Source organism: Bidens hawaiensis, unplaced genomic scaffold (assembly GCF_021521415.1).
Source record: "Bidens hawaiensis isolate Kalapana, Puna unplaced genomic scaffold, B.hawaiensis_p1.1 tig00068866_1, whole genome shotgun sequence".
In the NCBI taxonomy this organism is placed as follows: Eukaryota; Viridiplantae; Streptophyta; class Magnoliopsida; order Asterales; family Asteraceae; genus Bidens; species Bidens hawaiensis.
In genome coordinates, this window is record NW_027502156.1 from 43,313 (window position 1) to 53,264 (window position 9,952).

A 9,952-nucleotide genomic window follows, 5' to 3' on the forward strand; every position below is an offset into this window, starting at 1 on the left:
TAGATTTGGTCCATATAAAAAATCAGTTTTTGGTTTTAAGTAAGATCATACAAATTATTTTTTTATATTTAAATTTGAACTAAAATTTTCATAAACACATTGTGCTAAATAAAATCAAAAAGACCAAAATTATTTAGACTCATAAATTGGTTTTACAAGTCGGTGTGCCAATAATGTTACTAAGGAATATGGATCAGAAGAACGGTTTGGGTAACGGAACTAGATCGCGAGTAATTAATCGGTAGGCGTTTTGTTGAAGTAAATGTTAGTACTAATACTGATATCGCACTTAATTCGTAGTGGGCTAACACCTTCAGATAAGAAACTTTCGTTTAAATTGAAGAGAATGCAGTTTTTTCCAGTTGTAGTCTGTTTTGCAATGACCATTAACAAAAGTCAATGTCAATCTCTAGCAAGAGTTGACATATATCTCAGAGACTCGGTGTTTAACTCTATTTATTAAGAGCGAAGTGTGGTGTTAAAATTCTTATATTAAACAAGGAAGACAAAGTTACAAATAAAGAATAAATATGGTTTTTTAATAGCTTATGAATTTTACATTTTCAACTTTTGATTATGTTTTCAAAGATTGTAATTTGAATGTTATTTGTGTGTATCTTTGTATTTCACAATCATTTGTTTTCGTACCAATATTATTTACAACTTAAAGTATGTTGTCGTACCGAAAAACATATAACAACTTATGTTGTCCTTTCAAATGACATGTAATTGTTCGAAAAATTCAATATTTCCACGTGTGTCGTATACGGGTTAATAACATAGTATTAAATATAAATAACCACATGGTTAACAAACTAAGGGCATCCACAATGGAAAGGAGATGTTTGAAATACAAACCATCTCTATCTCTCTCCTACTCATCCACTACCCCACTCAAACCTTTTTTCTCTCTCCTTTTTCTTACTTTTTCTTTACAAAACCGTATTGAATTTCCAACACCCTTCCCCCTCTCTCTCTTCCACTTGGCTCCTCTCTCCTCCATGTAGACTCTCTCTCTCCTCCAAGTAGGACATAATATGGTTAAGCATTCTCCCATTAGGCTATGTGTAGTGGAGGGGCTACAAATGGGGGCGAATTGTGACACGTGGCGCCCAGTCAGCAAAGGGGGCGAATTTGTTTTGGGGGTGTAATGGTGTAGGGACTACAAGTTGGGCCCACAGTATCTTTTTTTATTATTTTCTTTTTATAATTAAACTAATAAAATAAAACTAATTTATTTAAATAATAAAATAAAAATGCATTAAAATTAAAAAGAAAGACAAAAAAAAAACATAACTAAAAAAAATATATAACTAAAAATATAAAAAAACATATAGCTCGGTTGGCGTACAAGTTTAGGTTCGGGTCGGGAAATTGAAACGGATAGCTCGGTTGGTTTAGGTTCATCGTGTTCCATTGTAAGTTCACGTTCGGTTGGTTTTGCGAACCATGGTGTTGACCGAAAGGAGGGAATGGGTGGTTCGGTTGGTTCGGTTGTTTCCAGGATTCATTTTGCATATACATATATATACACACACACAACATATATACATATACATATACATATATATATATATATATATATATCACACACACAACATATATACATATATATATATCACACACACAACATATATACATATACATATATACACACACAACATATATACATATACATATATATATATATACATATACATATATATATACACACACAACATATATACATATATATATATATACACACACACATACATATAATATAATAATAATTCTTCTTTCAGGCGATAATATCACCTCGCCCCCGCCCCAAATCGCCACATATCGCCTAGGGGGGCGGTGTTCGCGCCCCTTCACGCCCAAAAATCGCCCAAATCCGTGTCCACTACACATAGCCTTAAAATGCTCTAAGCTAATGTATGATCTGACTTTTTCAACAATTTCATAAAAGAACATATAGTCAATTGTAACTAATATTTAAAGATTCAACCATAACTAACTTGCATGGAGCATGAAAGGCACGTGCCAGTTGTTCGTCCAAAGGAGGAGCCGAACCAACATACGAAGGAAGATTAGGACATCTGTCTGCAAAGTTTTGACAAAGTTGACAGGGGGGTGACTGGCGGTTACGGGATGGGAGTTGTAACCCGAGGAACGAAATGAGTCACGGTTTGAAGAATTGAACCGGCCACAATTTGACATATTATGATGACCACGATTAATGTTAAAGTGACGCGACCCGGACCTGGAGTATTTAGCAGAAAAAGCCGCGGATGGAGCTGTAGGTCCATGGAGGGCCTTGATAAATAATTCATTACTTTCTGCTCTAGCAACCCGGTACAGGGCGTGTAAGGCTCGAATTGTTATGGAAAAATTCTCCGAAACCACATAGGAACCGATGGTGTTGCTCATGTGGTTCAACCGGGTGCCCAATAGCAATTAAATGATCACAAACAGACTTAAAAGCCCTGACTATAATGATTTGTCACCTTTTTGGGTTAATCGGAGTTGGTCACAGAAGATTTTGAACATATGGTGACTGATATCACTTCCTCAGTCAACCAAGCATTGAGGAGTTTGATAGCTGGTTGATCAGCAGCAAGCTAAGGGAAAAATTCGGGGTTATACGATGTTCATGGGTTATACTTTTAAGGTTGAAAAATAAAATGTGTTTCGTTGGCTTTCTCTTGGGAGGGCGCAATCGGATACCTCCTGTATTTATATTTGTGATATTTAGGTTACTAAAAAGTACTATTAGATCCAAACAAAATGAAATTATTTAGCACTGGTGATACGAAACCTGTCAATTGCCCACATCAACATGAGCATCAACATCCATAGATACTTTGTTTCTTTTATTTATTCACATTTAAACTATCATCAATGTTGATGTTGATTGCATTCCACAATCAATAATAATCTCTGTTACCTCAATCAGATTACATATATAAAAACTAAAAATACCTAAACCATCCGCGCATGGCGGGTCATCGTGTGTAACTACTTCTTTGTCCATTTATTTTTGTTTGTCAATTCCCGGGTAGAGTCCCAAAACGTGCTCCGGCATGAAGTCATGACGTGTTAAAATACCAACTACCGGCGGCCTCTGCAGCAAAGTCATTACAAAAACCGAGTTTAATTTAAATCATTTATTTAGGTTATTATTGAAGTAATGTTAACTTTTGCAATCACATTTGACACTAATCTTCATTTAAAAAACTATAAAAATATTCGGATGGATAAAAAGAACTTCAGGTCAACACAACTCAAACTGTGCAAAACTATTACCCATCTATAACTGAAACTAATATATTTGAAAAACCCAAAAAGTTGTATAAAGAGTGCTTCGGGTCGACACGACCAGATCTGTACATTACTATGTGTTTTGACCCGTTACCCAGCTCTTACTAACACTAATATTTATTTAAAAAGCCAAAAAAATAAAATGAGATAAAAAGTGTTTAGGGTCAACACGACTCGATCTGTAAAAATTACGTGGTTTGACCCCGTTACTTGGTTCTAATTGAGAATAACAATGATTTAGAAATTCATAAGAAAGCATTGAATATAAGGTGCTTCGGGTCAACATGACCCGAATCTGTACACAGCTATGTGCTTTGACCCATTACCCGGCTCTAGTTAACACTAATAATCATTTAAAAACCAAAACGAAAAAATGAATACAAAGTGCTTCAGGTCAACATGACCGTTGACCTGACCCGTCCAAAATTGTGCTTTGACCCATTACCCGTCTCTAATTTACATTGTAAGAAAACGAGCTTACCCCAGGAGTCTTTGGCACTACACACAAATGCCGAAGCCCGAGCTCTCTAAAAGCAACTGCAGCTTTCGCAAGAGACATCGTCTCAATAACTGTGTAAGGCGACGTGTTAGTAATCGGGTGAAGGTCAACATACATGTCCATATCTTCAGGCTTAATATCCAGATCTTCCAACTTTGGCCCCCTCCCCAAACCCGCTTTTGCAAAATCAGACGCGTGGTACCTTTGCAGCGTTTCAACCCCGGTTAACCGTCTATCTTTAGTAAACATCTTTCCTTTAAGCAAAACAATCAAATGAGACCGCAACACGAGCCCACAAAGCTCGGGTGCTTCTAGAAAAGGCAGCTCACCGATAACTGGAAATCCGTTATGACTGGTCAATCTTAAAGACTGTACTATGTTTCCAACTTTTTCAACACCCGAAAACGAGATCAACGGTCCAGACACAACATCACTTGCAACCAACTGTTTAAAGTATTGTTCAGCATGTGATTCAAGAAAAGGCAATCCTTTCATTCTAACAATTTGGTCATAAATACCCTTGTTAAAATTATCACCAACAGATTTAGAAATTAGGAGAACCAGCATCATCAATGGAAGCATAAGGAGGTTATTAGTGAGTTCAAGAAGTATGACACATAACGAGACCGTCATCCTCATTGTGCCACCTAGGAAAGAGGCTGCCCCGAGGAGGGCAAATAGACCAACATCAAGATTTGAGAACGACGCGAGGAGACTGCCAACGAGGCGACCGTATGATGCACCCGCAAGAATAACGGGAATGAAGAGTCCCGATGGGATTGCAATGCCATACGTTATGATGCCAAGGGCATACATGGAAATAAAGAAAATAGTAAGGGTGGTTATACGAAACTCGTTTGCGTTAACGGAGCTAAATAAGCTGCGAATGGAGTCGTCGTTAGTGTTGAGCATAAGGGATGCAAGGTCATTGTAATGGCCTGGTGGGCATTGGAAGTATTTGTAGCTTCCGGAACGGCCCACTGTTGGGCATTCTACATCCATCCCAAGGGGGCATGGGATGCATTTTGTGAACCAGGGAATGCCGTAAGCACAACAAGATGTCATGAGCGAGATTATAATGACCAAAATCACCCTGAAAGCGGGACCCTTCCTGCAAAAATGAATAAATATGATCCAAGTATTTGTGACATCTGAACGAACTCTCATACCAACCACTGTTGTCTGTCTACTTTGCCCACTAGATTCTCACAAATTTGAATTCGGTTCTCATCCATAGTCAACGCGTTAAGCAAAATCCGGATTACGGGTGTGCATGGGCGGTTTGGATTTTTTTGGCTTTTGTTACATGCAAAATGTAAAACCAAACTCTCAGTTTTTGTTTGGGCTCGGTTGTTTTGGTTAAGGTTTTCTGGTTATGGATCGTTTATTTTTTTGGTTTTATGCTCACCCTAACTGCCAAATAAAATATTTGAATAAGGAGATGTTTGGATTTTGGATGTATGTTATTTATGTGACATTGACTGATTTGAGTAATCAGAATCCAAACACCCTCTAATTTGTTTTCTTGAGTTTTGGTAGCATCAGACAGACAGATTGGTATCTATGATGGATTTGTGAATATTAAAGATGAACAGTGTGAAGAAGACTTACTCATTGATCATGCTATACGTGCGCAGGACCTTATCGACGAGATAATTATACAAGCTTCCTAAGAGTCCACCGATAACTCCAATTAACGTAACAGCCAGAAGATCTACCGCATTATAATCGGGTATTGAGCTATTGATATCAAACATGATGAGACCCCCTTCGCCAAATAAGCCACACTTTCCACTTCTACAGAATTCTATTAGAGATCTCAAAACCACGGCTACTACAGCCGTGGTGAAAAAGGTTCTCCATAGAAGAGCGCTCCGCCACCTACACGATTAAATAACATCATGACAATTTTTGTACAAGTATTTATGAGAGAGATAAAAGATGAGACCATGAGGCTGCTTCTTCAAGAGCAAAGAGGACACCACCAACTGGGGACCGAAAGGCGGCTGCAACACCAGCAGCAGCGCCACAGGTGATTAGGTCCCTTCGGTCCCTATCATTTTTGAAGTATCTTAGCCATTTCCATGTCAAATGGTACTTTCTAGAGCCTCCTTGACCAAGTAAGTTGGCTATACAAGCCCCAGTGTGCACCATCGGTCCCTCCTTCCCCACAACAAACCCAGCAGCCACTCCAAGTATCGATCCAAATATCTATTCGATTAATACAACGGTTATAAACAATATCACTAACAATAACACAAGCATACTCGGTAAAATCCCGCTCATAACAGTTATCTGATTCACACCTTTACAAAAAGAGTACTCGGTGCAAGAATAGAATGTGCATCTATTCCATTAAGATAAGCTTTAACTTCTGGTATACCGGATCCGGCTGCTGCAGGGGCAATATATGCACAAAGTACACCAGCACAAGTTGCAAGAACCAGGTTTATACCAGCAAATGCAAGAAATGCCTGATAATATCTGCGCTGAAACACAAATCATTCAAGCATGTTTGCGACATATATCACAATGAAGATGCAAATTCAAATTCAACTTACTTCTGTTGAATCATAAGCTGGCTGGTAAGTAACAGTTTGAAGCCAGCAATGTTTTCAACCGCAAGGTTATTGAAGAATCCAACTAGCCCTGTAGACAAACCTATAAGAAGTGCTAGTGTCCATTTCAATGTAACATATTGTAGTATCTGCACCTTCTTCCTTGACCTCCAGTCTTGCTTAAACAGTTCGTTTTCGAGAATCCTGCAAAAAGTATATTCAGCAAATTGCTCATGAACCAAAACAGATAATACAAACAAATGTGCAATTCAAGTTGGGCCCAATTTTACTTGTACCTGATTAACTAACCCGGACCGAACAAACCCATTACCCAAGCACCCGATAACCGACTTTTATTAGTGGATCAGATATAGCAGTTTGTCCTTTAAACATACCCGAATAACCTGAACCGATAAACCCGACCCAAAAACAGATTGTTATTAGGGCCGTGTATCAGTTAGGCATTTAAACATAAAAACCCGAACCCGCAAAACTGATTGTTATTAGGGCCGTGTGTATCACGGACCCGTTAACCCAAAATCCGATTAAACCGATCCGACACTTGATTACACGTGTACATGATTAACCCAGCCCTTTACCCAAAAACCGATTAAACGTATTGTTATTAGGATCCAGTATCAGTTAGACCGTTGCGTTCAACTTTTGGCCTGTTATCAAATACACATGAAGTTACTAATTTAAGAGTTATGTTGTTGCGTTTAATCATATTAATACTGAACTATCCAAGTAGTTTGTAAAGGAAAAATACGTAAAAGTTAACAAAAATGTGTAAACCCAATGGTCGAACAACAGCAACAGCAGTAGTTGATGAGATAGATCTGTCCATTTGTATTCATAATCATAACGTAAAACATTATATATTGCGTACTCGTAGTCTAGAGACTCGATCGGACAAACATTGGCCCCAACAATGAGGAGGTATTGATCCTGTTCTTGGACAGAAGAAGAAGCGGTTGTCTGGTCTCCATCTTTCCACCATCTTCACATGATGATGATTCAATATCAACATTATTATTATTATTATTATCCATCTCTTTTCATAAACATTCACATACGCTGCCTGCCACCTTTGATCTTAACGATCAGATCAACAAGTAATTAACTTAAGATCAGTTATCTATATATCTCTATGTATGTTCGGAAGGAGATTGAGATGTTTGAAAATATTATTTTGGATATTGAAAGTGTGTCTGTCTGTCTGTCAGTTACACTCAATCTCCGTGACTGACAGCTTGATGAGATGATATACACAAAAAGCTGCCATTAAATTAAATTATATTATATTGTATTGCTTTAAAAGGGAACCATATAAATTAATAAAAAGTGAAAGCCAAGAGAGAAGAAGAAGAAGAAGAAGCAGCAGCAAGCAAAAGCAAAAAAAGATCCGGATGTTTAGATTTTCTCACTTCTTCTCCATATATTTCGCTTTATTATTATTTTATTAATTCCAATATTCTTGTTTTGTCTTTAATTAACGAGTAAAGTGCCATTTTTATCATTATGGTTTGGCAAAAATAATGCGAATTTAGTTCGAAAAGTTTATTTTTTTGCATACGAACTCTTCGTGTTTCCCAGTTCTTGTCAGTTACATCCAAATTACTAATCCCGTTAAATTTAATTGTTAAGTCAAGGTTAGACATGTATTTTCACCCTTTCTTTATTATAATACTTATATTAGTGAACTGCGGTTTTCGTCTCTCTAGTTTGTCCAAATATACAGTTTTAGTCCAGTAGTTTCAAATTTGCAATTTTCTTCCCTATGATTTCATTTCACTTGCAATTAAACCCGAATTCTCGAATATCGTTAAGTCTGGTAGTTAAACTCATCAGTGTGCCCTTCACGTGAGGGGCAATTTTGTTCCTTGTTTTTTTTTCTTTTTCACCAAATACACCCCAGCCCCTCACGTGAGGGGGCTTACGAATTAGGACTGAAGTTTATTTAGGGAGAGAAACGACAAAACTGGTCGTCACGTGAGGGGCGCACAAATGGATTAACGACCAAAATTAACGAGGTTAATAAATTCGGGTTTGATTGCAAGTAAAATGAAATACAAGTACGAAAATTGCAAACTTGAAACTATTGAACTAAAACCGCATATTTGGACAAACCACAAAGACGAAAACCGCAGTTCACTAAAATAAGTATTATAATAAAGAAATAGTGAAAAGACATGTCTACCCCTGACTTAAAGATCAAATTTAATGGGATTAGTAATTTGGATGTAACTGGCAAGAACTGAGAAACGTGGATGGTTCATATGCAAAAAAATAAACTTTTCGAACTAAATTCTCATTATTTGCCAAACCAAAATGATGAAAATGACACTTTACTCTTAATTAATTATAAAAAAGTAATTGAGAAGTATGAGAAGGAATTTTAGCCATACAAAAAACCTCTCAAAAAAAAATTTATAACTAAAAAAACAACAACACAGTGATAAGTGAAAAAAATCGTGTCTTTTTCTTTATCATTGTGTTTTGTGTTTATTTTCGTCATTGATTGTGTCTTTTTTCCTTAACATTGTGTATTTTTCTCTTTATATTATGTTATATTACTCAACATTGTGTTATATATGTGTTATATTTTGTGATCTATTGTGTTTTTTTAGTTATAACTGTGTATTTTGTTCAATTTTGTCTTTGTGTCTTTGATCTCGTCATTGTGTCTTTTCGTTATTTTATTATTTTTTTTGTATTTTTTACTTTTTTTTACCGGGAATGATGGCGGAAACATTTTAGTTTTTTAATTTTTTCCGTTTATTATTTATATTTAAAGTTATGAATTTTTACTATTTTTTGGAATTTAGTTTTAAGTGGTTTTTTATGTAGTCAGAAATCTTTTTCACGGTTTTCATTTTTGTCTTCATTTGTATTTTAACTTTACCTCGTATTTTTAATTAATTAGTAAAATTTCAATAAATTTATAAATTATAAATTAAAAGTGATATAAAAACAATAAATAAAAGAAAATGAATTAAAAAAAGTAATGAAAATTTACCATTTATTCCAATAAAATTAAACGTCAAGATCTCATTCGTTCAAAAATTCCATTCTGATCTGAATGGGATATGTGACATAAATTAGGGCCAAAATAACAATTTAAAATTTTAGTTTTACTTTAAAATTAATGCATAAACTATATATAAAATATATAATCTTCTCTAAGTTAAAAATGATATAAGTTACATATATTATTTCTTTGGTTATTTTAAAATGTGTCTTTTTATTTTATGTAAAAGCATATAAAGATCCTGAGTGTAGGAGACTAAACACATATTTAGGTATTCTAATTTGTGGTTAAACATGTGGTGGTGTTCTCTGTTTAGAGTATTTTACCCGCAAGAGGGTACCCACAGGCGCCCCCTTCTCCCTAAAAACATCACATGCTTTTACTAGATCAACGACATAGAATTTAAAATAATACATTTTGTAAAACATAATATTTATGAAAGTATATAAAAACACATTTTAGCTTCTTTTTTCTGTCTGTTTTTTTAACGGCAACATTTTTTAAAACTAAGCAAATTTCGAGAAGCTAAAAGCCAACAAACAGATTTAACATCTAAACGTT

General features: G+C 35.7%; 1 pseudogene across 1 annotated transcript; it reads right to left on the bottom strand.

Moving 5' to 3' along the window:
- Window positions 1-2,825: 2,825 nt before the first annotated feature.
- Window positions 2,826-7,396, bottom strand: LOC143605276 (chloride channel protein CLC-c-like; annotated as a pseudogene). Its single transcript, XR_013148488.1, has 7 exons — window positions 7,250-7,396; window positions 6,364-6,564; window positions 6,109-6,286; window positions 5,751-6,013; window positions 5,414-5,683; window positions 3,785-4,913; window positions 2,826-3,106 (listed from the first exon to the last, which is right to left on the bottom strand). The product of XR_013148488.1 is annotated as a chloride channel protein CLC-c-like (transcript).
- Window positions 7,397-9,952: the final 2,556 nt, after the last annotated feature.